This window comes from Eptesicus fuscus, chromosome 3, assembly GCF_027574615.1.
Source record: "Eptesicus fuscus isolate TK198812 chromosome 3, DD_ASM_mEF_20220401, whole genome shotgun sequence".
NCBI lineage: Eukaryota > Metazoa > Chordata > Mammalia > Chiroptera > Vespertilionidae > Eptesicus > Eptesicus fuscus.
The window spans coordinates 53,114,881-53,131,209 of record NC_072475.1 but is presented as its reverse complement, the minus strand read 5'-3'; the positions used below and the strand labels follow the sequence as shown (position 1 = coordinate 53,131,209).

The following is a 16,329-nucleotide window of genomic DNA, read 5'->3' as shown; positions in this document are numbered from 1 at the left end:
AATATCAGGCAACAAGGATAAATCATCTGTAAAAACAGTTTGTAAGTCCTATGGAATACTGCCAATGACATGACATAAAATAAAAAAGGAAAAATGAAAAGTGTAAAAATATGGAAATAAATGTGTGAAAAGTTAACCTCTGGGGGCAGGATTACAAGTACCTTCCCTTCCCCTTGCCTCATTTCACACTAGAGGCCGGGTGCACAAATCGTGCACGGGTGGGGTCCGGCTGGCCGGCGGGGTGGTGGTGGGGGGAGGGATGCAGGAGGTTGGTCGCCGGCCCTGCCCCTGATCAGACCATTTGGCTGGCCATAGTGCGCATCATAGTGACTGGTCATTCCGGTCACTTGGCTTTAATATATATAGATTCTACTTTCCTAATTGTCAACAATAAATACACAATGATATTATAATGCAGTGTGAGAAATGGGACACCCACTGATCATATCAAGAGAAAATCAATTATGATTGTTTACCATCCAATTCTCTAAAAAATAAAAGGAAAACCCATTTCACATGAATTGTTCTAAAAGATGCTAACAAATTTCAGTGATATGTAGGACTATTAGAGATGAAGAGTAGGGATCAAGTTCATTTTACAACTGAGGTTCAGCTCACAAAAGGGAAGCTGTAAAGAATTAGGAAAAGAATTGCTGGACTTCCGCTATTGGATTTCTTATTTCCCGTAGAAAGAGATTTTTAGCAACTAGATTTTGTCTCCTTTCTTTATTTCTGAGTACCCTTTTTTAAAAACCCTGAAATTGACACAATCTTAATCCACTCTGTTCTCTATAGGGCACTAAGCAAGTACTTTGAAAAAGAATTTATGCCCCTGCCTCTAATTTAAGAAAGGCAAATACTGCTGAGAAAGTCTTCAAAAAATAACTGCCAATAAATGGCTAATTATTTTGTATCTACAATTTGGTAATAGATTTATTTTCTATAATGAAAAAAAAAATTGCTTTGTCCTAAACCAGATTTCAGAGTAAAATGAAAATCTTGGGCCATAGAGCCTCCTGGTATACCTAACTGCAACCACAGCATGGTCTTCAGATCGTTAATGCATTTTGATATACTCAAAACATATTCATATTTCACAATAAACACAAATTAAGTATATAAAACAACAACAACGAACAACTGCCATATCAACACACATTTCCTAGTCACAGCTGATAATCAATTGAGGTAACAAAGATTTACAAGACAACAAAGTAATTTTCATTTGAAACAAAATTACAGCCTTAAATAATAAATAATCAAATGAAGTTTAAATGATGAGGAACAGTACAGCTATTTAATCATTAAAATTAAGAAAAATAAGAGTATATTTTCAATGCAGGATTGACAGTATGGTAAAATTTTGGAGAGCTATATAAGAAGATTCTAAATTAGAAAATGTCAAATTTAAGATTCTAATATAAATAATGAAGTCGCAATATACAGTGACCATTATATTTGGGTTATTACAGAAAAGGAGGCATTTCAGCATAAGCTTTTTAAACTTGAAAAATCTTAGATACATATTTCATTAGACAATAGTGACAACAGTCATCATTCTCTTCCTGTTCCATCTGTATCACTCAATAAGATCATCTCCAAGATTTGAAAAAAAAATCTTGACCAGGTGACTAACAACTGTCTCAGTTGTTTCTATCCATAGCAACACCATGGAATCATTATCCTCTGAGGTTGCCTTCAGAGACTTGTTTCCATGACAACAGAGGCTATATAATATTAACACTGTGTCAAAGAACATTGCAGAAAATTGTAAATTCCTGTAAAATAACTGGATTGTACATATTTTAAAAGTACTTTTTTAAACCAGTATTCAAATCGACAGCTTTTTGAAAAATGTTGAAACTGATTAGATTCTTATTTTCTTCATATCTTTATATTTCAAATTTAATATGAGATCTTAAAATTCTGAAATGAGCTTTTAAAAATGTAATAGATTTTCATAAAAGTGGTCTGACGCCTCATTAGGTACAGCCAGGTACATAATGTGTATTGCACATATACATTTATGACTATGCAGCACTCTCTTCACTTCCATTCACTCAACAATAAATAAATAAAAAAGGTATCTTAAGTGTATCTACCTGGATTAAATCTCTTTCTGCCTAATATAATTAAAGTGGTTTTTATACAGGGTGGGGCAAAGTGGGTTTACAGTTATTCATATGGAAAATAATACAATAATTAATAAATAATACAAGAATAAACTGTTTTGCATATTCACAACTGTAACCTACTTTTGCCCCACCTTGTATATGCATAATGAATCCTGACTGATATAGGAAGAGACAGAAGGGACAATTGAGAGGTTGCTCTAATAATCCATCCTAGAGGGGACAGTGGCTTAAACCAAATGGTGGTCATGGTGAAAATGGACATGAATAGGCAAATCAAGATAGATTTTGAATATATAATTTGTGTATCTGGTGACTGATGGGAAGTTGGGAGTGAGGCAGGACTATTAAGAATAATATCCACAATAGCCACTAAATATTATCTGTTACACATCATAGTTAGACCCAAGTATAAAAGATCTGCAAAGCTATTAAAAAACAATATTTTTTCTCATTAAATGATTTATTGAAATGATTTTCATAGCATAAAATGAAACTCTGAAAGATAACTGAAACTGTACTATCAGGTAATTAACAATTGTTTATCTCTTATATTAACATGTTACATGAATGGGGTAAACTGAGCTTAGGATATACATAAAAATCAATAAGGTCTAAAGAAATGTACATTCATAGAAAATGAAATACAGGAATTAGAAAATCTTTTATGAATACATTAGGTAACAAGGCGAGTAATTACCCTTGTGTACCTATTGTCAATAAGAACCTTATTTTGTTTTTGTACAGCGTAGTTATTCTTTTTAAAAGTATTTTTATTGATTTCAGAGAGGAAGGGAGAGGGAGAGAAAGATGGAAACATCAAAGACGAGGGAGAATCACTGATATGCTGCGTTCTGCAAGCCCCACATTGGGGTTCAAGCCCACAACCCGGGCATGTGCCCTTGACTGGGAATTGAACTGTGACCTTCTGGTTCATAGGTTGACGCTTAAACACTGAGCCAAGCTGGCTAGACTGCATAGTTAATATTCTTAATCTAAATTCCTTCGTTTAAATATCTATTATGCTGTAGTGAGACATGTTTCTCTGATCTAAAGTCAAAGAAGTTATCTAAGAGGGATGGTGAAATCAGGAAAAAAAAAAATCCGTGAGCCTTTTGCATGTTTACAGAAGGATAAAATACAGCACAGTAGATATATCAAAACTCTGCTTGAAAGTCATTGTACTCAGCAGTGGTCCAGTACCGTAAGATAAAGGGGTTTTTCATTGTTTAAATCTGTTTCTTATTTGCCTCAAATGCTCTTTTACCAAAGTTACTGCAAACAAATACCATCAATATAAGCTGGTGCAGTGGGAAAAAAAAAAAGAAAACATGTGCCCTGGGCCTCTAGTTCTATTATAAAAACACTAGAGGCCCAGTGCATGAAAATTCATGCACTGGAGCGGGGGGTCCCTCAGCCCAGTCTGCCCCCTCTCACAGTCTGGGAGCCCTCAGGGGCAAGAGGCGACCCAGCGATCAGGGGAAGGTGACACCCCATCACACCTCTGCTGCTGCCACTGATGGCAGCACAAGCCTCGGCCGGCCCTGGTTACCTGAGCCTTGGATGGCCCTGGGCAGCTGAGGGGCTGAGGAAACTGGGGAACTCCAGAGGCAGGCGCCCGGAGCAGCCAGGCCTGCCCCCAGGCGGGCCCAGCCTTGCGGTGCGCCTGCCACCCCAGCAGCGCTGAGGTGACTGGGCACTGCCATCTTGTGGCTGTGGGCACCCCCATCTTTGAGGGCATGGCAGTCAATTAGCATATTCCCTCCTTAATGGCTGTGGGTGCTGCCATCTTTGCAATGGCATGAGGGTCAATTAGCATATTCCCTCTTTATTAGATAGGATTGAAATGCATACCTATAGAGTAATATGATTCAAGAAAAAAACAACACGAAGTCATTATATGACAACTCAAAGCAAAAGGAACGTTAAGGGTCTAAAGTATGAGAATTTAATACCAGCAAAGAATGATTTGATAATTTTAGAAAGAGTTTTGGTTTTAAAAATGTCAAGATAACAGGAAAAGCAGCCACTGCCGACCAAGAGGCAACAGATGACTTTCCAGAAGCCATTAAGAAAATCACTGAAGAGAAAAGATTTGCTTGAACAGGTTTTTAATAGAGACAAAAGTGCTCTATTCTGGGGGAAAAAAAAAAAAGTCACAAAGCACATTTATTAGTAAGGGAGAAGAAAGGAAACATTAGGATTTAAGGCAGAAGGGGATAGACTAATCCTACGTTTTTTTGCAACTGCAGTTGGGTTTATAATCATGACTGTCCTCATCTATAAAGTTACTAGCTCCCAGGCCTTGAAGAAAAAAAACAACAAAAAAATACCAACTGCCAGCCTTTTGTTTGTACAATAAGAAGGCCTGCACAAGAACCCTTTCCTGGATTGGTTCCATTGATGCTTTGTCCCTGAAGTCAGGTAGTACCTTGCCAGTAAGGGACTGCTTTTTAAAATTATTTTGAAATTAGACAATGAACTTTGCCACCACATGAGTTGAATACCGAAGGAAGTGAAAAGTGGTCTACTTGCTCCCAAACATTTGTCTCTCTAATTCAGCCTCTGGATCAGAAGTCATAAGGGCCTTTAAGGATCATTATACACAGTACTCTATGAAAAGGATTGTCAATGCTATGGAAGAGAACCACAAAAGAAAGAATATCCTGAAAGTCTGGAAGGATTGCAGATGCCATCACTGATCAGGAAAAAGCTGTGAAATTCACCAACCCTGAAACAATTCCTGCTGGAGAAAATTGTGTCCAGATGTTATCCATGACTTTACAAGTTTTACAACAGTCAATCAAGGAAACCAAAAAAGAGATTGTGAATATGACAAAAAAAATGCTGATGCAAATGAGTGCTTCTGAATCAGTACCAGACAATGAGGAAGACAATGAAGAAGCAGTACCAGAAAACAAACTGACATTAGACAATCTAGCAAAAGGTTTCAATTGTTCAAGAGTGCTTTAGACTTAAAATTTTAAGACACAGACCTTTCTATGATACGGGCACTGAAAATAAAGCAAATAGTAGAGAAGAATTGGCATCATACAGAAACATTTTCAGATAAATGAAAAAGCAAAAAAGTCCAAAAAATTACCATGTATTTCCACAGTTATATTATATGCCTGCCTCTACTGCCTCCCTTTCCACTTCCTCCATCTCTTCCGCTTCTGTCACCTGAGGCAGCAAGACCAACCCCTCTTCTTCCTTCTCCTCAGCTTACTCAAAATGAAGATGAGGATGAAGACCTTTATAATGATCTATTCCCACTTAATGAATAATAGGCAATCATCATGCAGTACAATTAAACTTATCTGTTGTGTGTCTTTTCATGTGATAATCTAATAACTATGACAAGAACAATTTTAGACATTGTGTGTAGTCGTTGTCATTGTCATCCCCTAGGTATTCATTATGTAGACCATCACGTGCATGATTTGATGATAGTAGATAGCTTATTCTCTCCCTCATCATCGTCAGCCTATGAGTATTCATCATGTGCATGATTTGCATGAAAGTGGATAGCCTATCCTTACACAGGCATATGGTAAGTGATAATCTATATATATAAAACCCAAATACGCAAATAGACTGAATGGAGGAACAACCGAACAACCGATTGCTATGACGTGTGCTGACCACTTGGGGGCGTGCGCAGACCATGGCAGGCGTTGGCAGCAGGCAGCAGAGTGTGGAACATAGTGGCATAGGCCACGGCAGGATGGTGGAGCAGGTGAGCGGGGGCGCCAGACCAAGGCGGGGCGTCGGTCACTGTCATCAGGTTGAGCCTCTGGTAGTTACTGAAAATTCTTTCCTCCTGTGCGCTGCAGTCCCACACAGCGCTCATACCTGCTGCCAGCGCTGAAGCCGCCACTCGTACCCACTGCCAGCGCCGGCCCTGCTCACACCCGTAGCTGGTGCCAAAGCCGCTGCTCGCACCCGATGTCGGCGCCAGGGGCCGGTCCCGATCGCTCGGTGCCATCAGGGGGTGTGAGTGGTGGCTGCTGGCCCTGATTGCCCCTCAGGGCTTCTCCATCTCCCCCTGCTCCTGAGGAGCGATCGGGACAGCAGCCGCCGCTCGCACCCACTGCTGGCGCCGGACCCAATTGCTCTGCACCGTCAGCAGGTGCGAGTGGGGCCGGTGCTGTCAGTGCATGGGAGTGGTGATGGCAGGACTGCCGGCAGACAGGGGACCAGGAGCTGCAGTGGGAGGGCGTGGGTGGGGGCGCAGAGGATGGGCCGAGACCTGACCCTGTGCCCACCGCAGCATTAAGGCCCACAGTTCCTTTCAAGGTGCATGAATTCATGCACTGGGCCCCTAGTTTATTTATTTATTTATTTTTTTAAATTTCTTTATTGATTAAGGTGTCACATATTTGTCCTCATCCCCCCATTCCCATCCCACACCCCTCCCCACGGATGCCCCCACACCCCTGTTGTCCTTAACCATTGGTTAGGCTCGTATGCATGCACACAAGTCCCTTGGTTGATCTCTCCCCCTGACCCCCACCCTCTCCTACCCTCCCTCTGAGGCCCAACATGAGCGAGATCATGTGTCACTAGAAATACACTTATAAGAACCGAATGTGAGACGAGCAATAATAGTTATGCTGACAGGCAAATGAATCAGTCTGTAGTAAGTTTCTTTCTGGACCAACAGTTCTTTTGAGACCCAATTTCAATGTCCACCAGTTCCTTATGTGTACATGTCGGCATGGTGGACAAATGGTGGTAATGCAGGTCCGACTCCCTCTGGTTTGGTCTCGCCCGGACGCAGGGGCGCGGCTTCACCCGGACCTGGGACCCAGCATCACTCAGGCCCCGGGGCGTGTGGCCTCACCCGGACCCAGGTGTGTGCGGCCTCACCCGGTCCCGGAATCCAGCCTCATCCGGACCCAGGGGCGCATGGCCTCACCCGGACCCAGGGGTGCGTGGCCTCACCCGGACCCAGGGGCGCGTGGCCTCTCCCGGACCCAGGGGCGTGGCCTCACCCGGACCCGGGGCCCAGCCTCACCCGGATCCAGGGGCGCACGACCTCACCCGGACCCGGGATTGAGCTTCACCCGGACCCGGGACCAGCCTCACCCGGATCTAGGGGTGCACGGCCTCACCCGGACCCAGGACCCAGCCTCACCCAGATCCAGGGGCGCACGGCCTCACCCGGACCCGGGATCCAGCCTCACCCGGACCCAGGGGCGCGTGGCCTCTCCCGGAAGGGCCCCTAGTTTAATATAAATTTAATAATTTGTTAGTGTCCTTACTGTTTTATAGCTTCGCTTTCAAAGAATTACTTTACTGTACAGTATGCCTCTCTTTCTTGTAACTGTAGAAACCGCATATCAACCTATTATTACAGACTAGAGGCCCAGTGCACGACATTCATGCACTTGGGGGGGGGGGGGGGGGCGGGTCCAATCAGCCTGGCCTGTGCCCTTTAGCAGCCCGGGAGGCTTTGGGGGATGTCTGACTGACGACTTAGGCCCTCTCCCCACAGGGAGCAGGCCTAAGCTGCTGTTGGACATCCTTAGCACTGCCATGGAAGCAGGAGAGGCTCCCGCCACTGCTGTTGTGCTAACCAGCCGTCAGTCCAGCTGTGGCTGAGTAGTGCTCTCCCTATAGGAGCGCACTGATTACCAGGGAGCAGCTCCTGCGTTGAGCATCTGCCCCCTGGTGGTCAGTGTGCATCATAATGACCAGTTGTTCCTCCATTCGGTCGATTTGCATATTACCCTTTTATTATATAGGATAAGTGGTTTCTTTTTTTAAAAAGTAACAAATTTTATAATACTGTATTATGAATATGACTAGCGGCCCATTGCAGGAATATTCCTGCAAGAATAGGGCTTCCTGCAGCCTGAGCGAAGCTCCCACCTGTCTCCTCTGCCTCACTCCCTTCCGTCTCCTCTGCCTCGCTCCCACCCATCTCCGCTGCCTCGCTCCCACCCGTCTCCTCTACCTCGCTCCCACCTGTCTCCGCTGCCTCGCTTCCACCCGTCTACTCTGCCTCGCTCCCTTCTCCCCCGCCCCGCCTGCTTCCCTCTTTTCTCTGCCGCCCTGCTTGCTTACTTCTCTGCAGCTTTGCTCCCTTCTGCATTGCTTGGCTTCCTTCTCCACTGTCTTCAGTCTTCACTCTGTGCCTGGATATGCAAGTTAACTGCCATCTTGGTTGGGTTAATTTGCATATTGCTCTTGATTGGCCGGTGGGCGTGGCTTGTGGGAGTAGCGGAGTGATGGTTAATTTGCATATTACTCTTTTATTAGATAGGACTGTAATACTGTATGTCATAAATATTTTATAACAATTCATTCATTGATGTATACGTTAGGCTACCATGAAGTAATCATATCTAATACACTAGGGCCAGTGGCCGGCAAATTCATTAGTCAACAGAGCCAAATATCAACAGTACCATTATTGAAATTTCTTTTGAGAGCCAAATTTTTTAAACTTAAACTTCTTCTAACGCCACTTCTTCAAAATAGACTTGCCCAGGCCGTGGTATTTTGTGGAAGAGCCACACTCAAGGGGCCAAAGAGCCGCATGTGGCTCGCGAGCCGCAGTTTGCCGACCATGGCACTAGGCTATAATAAAGCAACCATATTGCTGCTTCTTTGTTATACCTGTAAATAAATATAAATTTCTTTCTCAAATTATCATTTTATTTTTGATGTCGAGTGTTAATAATACATATAACGACTACAGTATTTTGTATCATATACTAGACAATGTTGATGTAGATACAGATGATTTATGTTGTAAATAGATGCTGTAAGCTTACAGTATTGATAGAGTAGTGCTGTAAATGAACTTTCTCTTCCTTATGATTTTCTTAACATTTTCTCTAGCTTACTTAATTGTAAGAATACAGAATATAACACATATAACATACAAAATATACATTAACCAACTGTTTATGTTATGTAGGACTTCTGTTCAACAGCAGGCTATTAGTAGTTCAGTTTTCGTAGAGTCAAAATTTATACACGAATATTTAAATGCATAGAGGGCTGGTGTCCCTAAGCCCCATGTTGTTCAAGGGTCAACTTTAATTTGAAGTTGTACAAGTGGTGAAAAGTGGTCAGGTCATAAATATATCCTGAAATAGACTCAACAGGATTTACTATTAGACTGAATGTAGAGCAAAGGAAAATGGAATAGAAGATGATACCAAACATTATTGTCTTCAGCATCTCAGTAAATGGTACACTGAAGATGAGAACAAAATTAGAAACTCCATTTTTGACATGTTAACTTTCTGATACTTATTCCAGTGGAGATAATTAATAGGAAGCTAGATACACAAATTTAGTGTACAGGCTAAAGATATAAATAATTATGTTATTTAAAGGCACAGGACTGAATAAAATCACCTGAAATCCTATGTAATAAAAGAGCAATATGCAAATTGATCGTACCTCCGCTACACCCACAAGCCACGCCCACAAGCCAATCAGAAGTGAATATGCAAATAAACCCAACCAAGATGGCTGCAGCCACAGAGAGCAGGAGGGAGGCTTGCGTTTCCCTGGCAATGGAGGGAATGCCCTTGCCGGCCTAGGCCTCCGCTTAAGGCTACAAAGTTTCAATTATAGAAGATAAATAAATTCCAGATACCAGGGCCTCCCCTTGGGTTGCCAGGGGGCGTGGCCGGCCTGCAAACCACCACAGGGCCCTCGCCCAGGTTGCCCCACACCACAAGGGAACCCCCACCCTGATCCAGGACACCCTTCAGGGCAAACCAGCTGGCCCCCATCCATGCACCAGGCCTCTATCCTATCTAATAAAAGAATAATATGCAGATTGACCATCACTCCAACACACAAGATTGCTGCCCCCATGTGGTCAAAGATGGCTGCCCCCATGTGGACACAAGATGGCCACCACAAGATGGCCAGCAGGGGAGGGCAGATGGGAGGGACCAGGCCTGCAAGAGAGGGCAGTTGGGGGCGATCAAGCCTGCAGGGGAGGGCAGTTAGGGGTGACCAGGCCGGCAGAGGAGGGAAGTTGGGGGTGACTGGGCCTGCAGGGAAGGGCAGTTGGGGGGGACCCAGGCCTGCAGGGGAGAACAGTTGGGGGCAACCAGGCCTGCAGGGGAGGGCAGTTAGGGGTGACCAGGCCTTGCAGGGGACGGCAGTTAGGGGCAAACAGGCTGGCAGGGGAGCAGTTAGGCATCAATCAGGTTCGCAGGGGATTGGTTAGGGCAGTGATGGCGAACCTATGACACGCGTGTCAGCACTGACACGTCTAGCCATTTCTGATGACACGCGGCCGCTGAGGTGGCCGCATGCTGAGGATGAAACATTTGCGAAATAATGTTTTTTCCTCAAAGTGACACACTACCCGAGTTATGCTCATTTTTTTTGGCGAAGTTTGACACACCAAGCTCAAAAGGTTGCCCATCACTGGGTTAGGGGGTGATCAGGCTGGCAGGCAGAAGCAGTTAGGGGCAATCAGGAAAGCAGGCAGGCAAGCAGTTGGGAGCCAGCAGTCCTGGACTGTGAGAGGGATCCCAGATTCAAGAGGGTGCAAGCTGGGCTGAGGGACACCCCCCCTCCGTGCACAAATTTCGTGCATCAGGCCTCTAGTGTAAGTATAAAAAGAGACATTTAAGGACTGAGCCCTTATTAACATCAGTAGTAGAAAGAGGAGGAATATACTGCAAAGGAAACTGAGGTTGGGAGAACATAAAAAAAAGTGGTGTTCAAGAGTCAAAAGAGTAAAGAATTTAAAGTAGGTATTAGTCGATTGTGTAAGAACTGGGATTAAGTAAAATGAAGATTAAGAACTGATTATTGGATTTGACAATCTACACTTCAAAAGAGGTTTCTTTTGGTTGGTTATTTTAATGAGAGGTATTATAGCAATACGTATGATGATGAGAATGATCCAGTATATGGGGAAACACAGATAATGCAGAAGAGAGAATTTCAGAAGTCCTTGAATAGTTGAAGGACTTCGGCTCTAATACAGAAGCAAAGGGGTAAGCTTTGGGAACACAGATGTATAATTTATTTTAACAGGCCCAAATACAGAGTAAGACCACCAATTGAGAATGAGGGCCAGAAAACAGGTATTCGATGTGCTGCTTTGCCAGTGTGCAAGAGGCAGAGCAGACCTGCAATCAGTAAGGTTGGATCTTACCAATGAAGTGACAGAAGGGCAAAAGAGAGCTGAGATTACGAAAGATAGTGTTTATAGTCATGGACCAAGGAATCTGAGCAAGGCAAGAAGGCAAGTAGGAGCACAAAAGAAATGATAAACAATAAAAAGTTGAGCTGGAGGTCTTCAGAGGGTATATATAAAAAAATCTTGATAGTAGGGGAAGTGAGCTGAAAAGAAAGAGTTAGTATGAAATGCTTGCAACTGAGATTTTGTAAGTGATATAGCCCAGCGATTTTCAACCAACCAATGTGCCGCAAGAATTTTTAAAACATGCAATACATGACTATTTAATCAGGGGCACTGACCTCTTTTCCCTTAGATTATCAAGTAAAAAAAAATGACAACAGCCAACACAACAATAGCCATCCAGTGTGAATAAATCAAAATTATACCTTTTTTTTTGTTAGACTGGCAAAAACGATATTTTATGGTGTGCTGCAGAATTTTAGTAATTAGTTTATGTGTGCATAAGATGAAAAAGGTTAGAAAACAGCTGATATAGTCAAAGCTAATGAGTTCTTGAATATAACCATTTAAGTAGGTCATTCTAGTGAAGGAAAAAACAAGATCATGGAAGTTAAAGATAGCAAAGAATTAGGAGGAGTGACTGGGAGAAATGAAGATGACTAAAAAAGAAGGGGAAGTAGAAAATACCATCTCATTACATCTGCATTTATTTTTAGAGAGGAAATACAATGATCCATAAGTATCAATACGATAAGCAAGGAAGACAACCCATTGTTGGTCCCAAAGTGCATGGGGTATGACAGATAATAGTTTCACTTTTTGTGAAAGTTGTAGTCTCAGACGAACAACAGGTGTGGTGATTAAGGTTAAAAGGAATGTGCAGTATAAAATTAGTCCTGCCCCAGCCGGTTTGGCTCAGTTGATAGAGCATCAGCCTGCGGACTTTAGGGTCCCAGGTTCAATTCTGGCCAAGGGCACATGCCCAGGTTGCGGGTTTGATCAATGATTCTCTCTCATCATTGATGTTTCTATCTCTCTCTCCTTCTCTCTTCCTCTCTGAAATCAATAAAAGTATACTTAAAAAATAAAATTAGTCCCGATGGTATGCTTGGGGGAAATTGGTAAAAGGTGGATAGTCGGTTAAATTTAGTTGTTTACTTGTGACTGCTTTAGTAATTTGCAGAAGGGAGTGTTAGGAGGGGAGGCAAGGTCAGGGAATTGGTGGTCTCAAGGCGAATTTGAGGTGCTCTTTGGGGCCCTCCCTTAAATCCTGCAATTGAAAGTGCTGGGTGTAGCTCTTAAAAAAGTGTACAGCTTGCACTTAACTTGTTCAGTCAACACTATTTACTGAATGCTTGAATTAACTACACTAACCTAGGTAATGCAGTTCCTAATTATCTATATTTGAATTTGTCCACACACTATCCAAGTTAAGCAATCTATAATAATAAAAGCATAATATGCTAATTAGACCGGATGTCCTTCCTTCCAGACAAAGCCACGGTGGGCAGGGCCAAGGCCAAGGCCCTTGTATGAATTTTGTGCATCGGGCCTCTAGTATAAAAATAAAATAATAATGTAATAAAATAATAATAGTAGTTGCCAGGCACTGTTCTAAGTAGGTTAGATATATTACATAATTTAATACAATTAACTCAATGAGGTTGATACTATTATAGTCTTTTTTTGGACAATATATCCAATGCACAATTCTAAAATTTAAATATTTTGTAATCCAGAATGCATTTGTTTAGAAGAGTATTCTTTTTATACAAATCAGCCTTTATATTTTCCACATGGGATGTGAACAGTGTTTTTCTGTATTTTAATTTAGAACAGGGTTTTTTTCTCTAAAAAGATTATTTAACTCATGTGGCTAATATCCACTCTTACTAAAATTTTAGAGAAAAGACTGACAGTTGTCAGAGGGGAGGATTGTTGTGGGACTGGGTGAAAAAAGGTGAGGGGATTAAGTAAATCCCTTCAAGAAACAAAAAATCAACTCCCTAAAACAAATAAAAAACCGCAACAACCTCTCAGAGACACAGACAACAGTATGGTGATTATCAGAGTAAAAAGGGTGTAGGGGGAGGCAGAAGAGGGTATGGGGGGATAAATAGTGAAGGAAGAAGACTTGACTTGGAGTGGTGAACACACAATACAATATACAGATAATGTATTATAGAATTGTTCAGCTGAAACCTATATAATTTTATTAACCAATGTCACCCCAATTCAATAAAGAGAAAAAAATTTGTTGTTCTATTTCAATTATAAGTCATCATGTCTATTCCATTAACTCTTAGGAAGAGAACTTTGCCATCTTCAGCTTAATTTGATATGTCGATTTTGGGGCGATGGGAGAATCCAATTTGAATATTTATAGTGATCCATGTTAGGGATTTTCAAGAAGTCTAAAATATAGGGACAGTTGCTAAACACACATTCAAAGTGACCACTTCACAGCTGTTTAAAGTTTGTAACTACTATTCTCATTAATAAAAATAATATTGCCAAGTAGTTAAAACCTTTTATCTAGGAGCTAATCAGGTAGGAAAGTCTAGAAGTATTGTGCTGGATTTTTTAAAAACCTTGCTGAATATAAAATTTGGACTAGATTGGAACAGAGCTTGGATATGCTAAGGGCAGATTGCCATCAAGTGATCTTAAATGTAAGAATAGAAGAAATTCTGTGGTGTGAAACTCAGGAGGGCTTGACAATGCATAGGCCACTTTTCCTATATTATAATTATTCCAAATTAAGAACATAAGTAGTGTGAAGCCCCCAAAAGTAAAACTTACACCACAGTAAAACAATTCACAAGAAATTCATCTTAATTTAACATAAAAAACACACACCCCAAAACAGACAAACAAAAACTCACAATTTAAATTTTTGGGATAGAAGTAAATGACAAAAATTACAGATAGTTTATAAGCTGTATTTTTACATCATTAGGTGGGGACTCAAAACGGTGAAGAGAAGGTGCATGGAGGAATTTTGTGGCTTGAAGAAAATATGAAGAATGGAGGGGAAGAAAAGGGAAATGGAAGAAGAGATGGGCTGCTGTGAAAAACTAAAGGCACTTATGAGGGAAGAGAGTAGATATAAATGTAATTACCCAAGTGATTTCAGATTAGGTGCCATATTTTGGAAGGCCATGAGCTAATAAGGTTCAAGGTGACTGACATGGAAATCAATCAATCAATTCCATAAACACTTATTGAGCACTAATCATATAACAAGCTCTATCGTAAAAGCTGGGGATCTTGTTCAAGTTTACAACCACTTGGCTTCCTTTTCCTTAACATTTAAAAAAACATTAATGACTTCCCACTAATTTCCGGATATTCCAGAAGGACCGGGCAAATAATCTTAGTTATGAAAATGAATACCTCCAACAGACAAGCAATTTAAATGAATCTGTAAAGAAAGCAAATTTTTTTTCATCAGAGTAATGACTTTCAAATTAACAAGACTTGATTTAATAACAATTCTCCAAACTGCTAGAAGTATCATGCAGCATAGTTATAAGAAATTAGAGTCAAAGTTAATCTTGCTATCAAATCTTAAAAAAAATATTTCTGACAACAGTATAATAGAAGACCTGGTCATCATCATCACTGTTGTTATTTATCAATCATATAACAAAACACTATCAATGTCTTACTACTATATTCACAGATATATATAGTATATGCTCATTTAAGACATTTCATTAATCTACTTTGTTTTAAACTCTATAGAAATCCTTCTAGTGCTAAAAAATAAAACTGCCAGCCATGAGTCAGTAGATGAAACAGAAAAATGTATTGTGGCATCAGACAATGGAAAATATCATTTACTATTAATCTGCAATGAATAACAATGTCAAGCTTTAGTCTTTGTGACCCTTTTTGGTATATGTAATTATTGTCAAAATCAAATTAGTTAAATTCTTGGTGCAATACTCAATCTAAGAGTTAAAACAATTGTTGCCTCTGAATAACTTTCATTATAAGTGATCTCAGTGCCTACATAAAAACAATTAATGACTTTAATGACTCTCCCTAGTCCAGGAACTCTATTTCTCTCAACCATGTAAGAAAAATAAATAGAATTTCTTAAGAAACCTGACATTTTAAAATCAAAACTATTGAAAGATAATTCTAGTTACCAAAATCAAGAAAGAAGCTGTTGATTGCTTCTAATTATTTAAAAAAATAGTTTTAAAGAATTTTTAAATGCCCTAGGGTATGGTCATACATTTTGTTAATTTAAATATTATTGATGTCAAAGAACAAAAGCATTCTTACCTTGTTTTAAAATTAGACTATCCTTTCATTTTTATGAAAGTTGAATGAATACCTACCAAAAATGTTTTAAAATAAGACCATTGCCCCAACTTTCCTTTAATACCAAGTCAAGTAATAGGTATTTCACTCAATTATTAATTTTATATTTTCCCTATTTTCAAATACTCATTTCCTTAAAAAGAAGTGATTTTTAAAAAATTTGGCAGACTTGGTGTTTGCTCACCTCTCTAAACTGTCAATTAAGTATTTGAAAAAATATTCCTATAATTGTGTGATTTCACAAGTTAACCCTAGATAATATACTATATTTATAGAGATTGAAAGATTCATTAAATTCCCTGAAAAAAACAATAATTTAATATAACTTTAAGATGTAAGGATACACCAATTTATTATATTCAATTTATTTTTAAAAAATGAGAAAATAAAAATATTTTAACTAATCTTCTTTTACCTTATTACTACAACAATATTCCAAAGGTTATTTAATGACTTATAAAAGCTAAACAGGTATTTTCTTTGGTCAGACATTCTTTATAGCATTTAACAGTCTTAAGGAGACAAGCATTGTTACTTTTTAATTTATATATCAATGGCTTTATATTTTTAGAGAAGTTATTCAACAGAACCCAAGACTGTTTTATTTGGTATTACATAACATCAAAAGGGAAAATATTTTTTCTTTCCCTTTTCATGCTAAAGACCTGAACAGATGGACTGAAAACATACATTTTGCGTATCCAAGGTTTCAGTGCATAAGATTAT

At 40.3% G+C, this 16,329-nt stretch overlaps 1 protein-coding gene across 9 annotated transcripts in view; it reads right to left on the bottom strand.

The window, feature by feature from the left end:
- DLG1 (discs large MAGUK scaffold protein 1) overlaps nt 1-16,329 on the bottom strand; it is a 248,396-nt gene that overhangs the window by 147,869 nt on the left and 84,198 nt on the right. The gene's annotated exons all lie outside the window — the stretch shown is intronic.